General features: G+C 35.6%; 1 non-coding gene across 1 annotated transcript; it reads left to right on the top strand.

Moving 5' to 3' along the window:
• Window positions 1-290: 290 nt before the first annotated feature.
• Window positions 291-424, top strand: LOC136146786 (small nucleolar RNA SNORA43). Its single transcript, XR_010659071.1, has one exon. It is a non-coding gene; the product is annotated as a small nucleolar RNA SNORA43 (small nucleolar RNA).
• The last annotated feature ends 1,612 nt before the right edge of the window (window positions 425-2,036 follow it).

The raw sequence follows: 2,036 nt of genomic DNA, 5'->3' as shown, positions 1-2,036 counted from the left end.
CAGTGCTCAGCTTTCTTTATGGTCCAACTCGCACATCCACACATGGCGGGGGTGATAAATTAGGAGTTAACAGATGTATACCATTATATACAAAGTAGATAAATAACAAGGACCTACTGTATAGCACAGGAAACTATATTCAATATCTTATAATAATCTATAATGGAAAAGAATCTGAAAGAGAACATAGACATAAATATATGTGTATGTATATAAAAAATTGAATCACCTTGCTATGCACCTGAAACTAGCACAACATTGTAAACCAACTATACTTCAGCTGCCCTGCAGATACTGGACCTGCCAACATCATCAGAGCAGCTGTCCTGTTGCACCCGTGACATCACGGCAGAGAGGAAGCAACTATTTCTACACTCAGTGCTCATAACAGTGAGTGATAAGTATGGTTTATAGCCAGACATTGCTGAGAGGAAAAAAAATAACAAAAAATTTTAAAAACCTATACTTCAATTAAAAAATCATAAAATTTAAATACAAGAATGAATGCTAGTCCAAATGGAGGTGTACTATTTAAGATTAAATTCACACTGGATTTAATATCAGAATGTAAAATAGTCATTAATTATTTTTCTGTTAATTGAAAGTTGAAGTGATTATATTTTGAAGATACTGGAATAAGTAAAATAAGTTATTAATACTAAAACTAAAAAAAGTTGTATGGAAAATCCAAGGAGTGAGGGATTATAAAATCTCAATAATAAAGACCCTGCAGTCTAGAATTTAGGATCATGCTATCATTATTGTCTTTCTAAAGAAATTAACAATGAACAATGACTGGAGGCTGTGTTTAAATAACTTATTCCCTTATAATCCCTCAGCAGGGGATGGGCAACAAGTGAGAGCTAAATATTAGTTATTATCATATAACTATGCAGCAGGAGCTATAAACAACAGTAATTGCCATGAAATTACTATTTACCTAAATAAAACTATACTGCTTTGAAAAATCTATAGTACAAATACTGTAAGTTCATTTAAGGGTATTCTCCCACCCCATCCTCGAACCTAGAAATAAGTCTGGTTTAATGAAGTGTTTACTGTATTAAATAGATGAGATTTAGCCAGTGTGGTTTTCATTTATCTTCCTTTTCTATGACCAAAACTGATACATATAAACAGGATTTTACTGGAAAAGTACCTTTGGCAGGAAAAATGGGATACCCAACACTTTGTGTGGTCCACATTTTCTGTTACATCCCTTTCTTCCCTGTTAATATTACTTAGGTTCCTAAATTAATTTTTCCTAATTCTCCTTGAGGCATGAAACTGAAATTTGGACCAAAAGCAAGCCAAGATGGATGAGATATCATGGCAATATATTTTTTTAATAGTGATTATAAACATGGTCAGACTGAGGTTCATAATCTTGGCTCTGCCACTTACTATGATACTGCACAAGATTCTTAACTTCTCTGAGCCTTGGTATCCATATCTATTAAATGAGTGTAATATTATCAGTTTCACAAGAGTTGAAGGGATAGAGAGAGATCATTTGTGCTTATACTTGTCACAAATACGGCCATGTAGCATCTTACTCGGAGAAGGCAATGGCAACCCACTCCAGTGTTCTTGCCTGGAGAATCCCAGGGACGGGGGAGCCTGGTGGGCTGCCGTCTATGGGGTCGCACAGAGTCGGACACGACTGAAGCGACTTAGCAGCAGCAGCATTTTACTTAACATGGTGAATAGTACCAAGCGCTACTATAAGTGAAATAAATTTTAAAACTAGGATTTGAACCCCAGGCAGCCTGGTTCTGAATCCTAGATGTTCAATCACTGTTCTGAGCAGCTTCAATATACACATATGCACTCAAATGGGGAAATAGAAACAGTATGATTATTGCTACAGTTAAGGTTATATCTGTTAGCTATTGCTGTATAACAAAACATCTCAAAGGACAGTGGCTTAAAGTAACTATAATTTAGTGTTTCTCACTAGTCTATATGTCAGTGGGTAGTTTTGCTTATCTGGCTCGCTCTTGGCTGATCTTGGCTAGACTTACTTATGAGTCTAT

This window comes from Muntiacus reevesi, chromosome 14, assembly GCF_963930625.1.
Source record: "Muntiacus reevesi chromosome 14, mMunRee1.1, whole genome shotgun sequence".
In the NCBI taxonomy this organism is placed as follows: Eukaryota; Metazoa; Chordata; class Mammalia; order Artiodactyla; family Cervidae; genus Muntiacus; species Muntiacus reevesi.
Note: the sequence above shows the minus strand (reverse complement) of the source record. Positions and strands in the feature narration are given on the sequence as shown.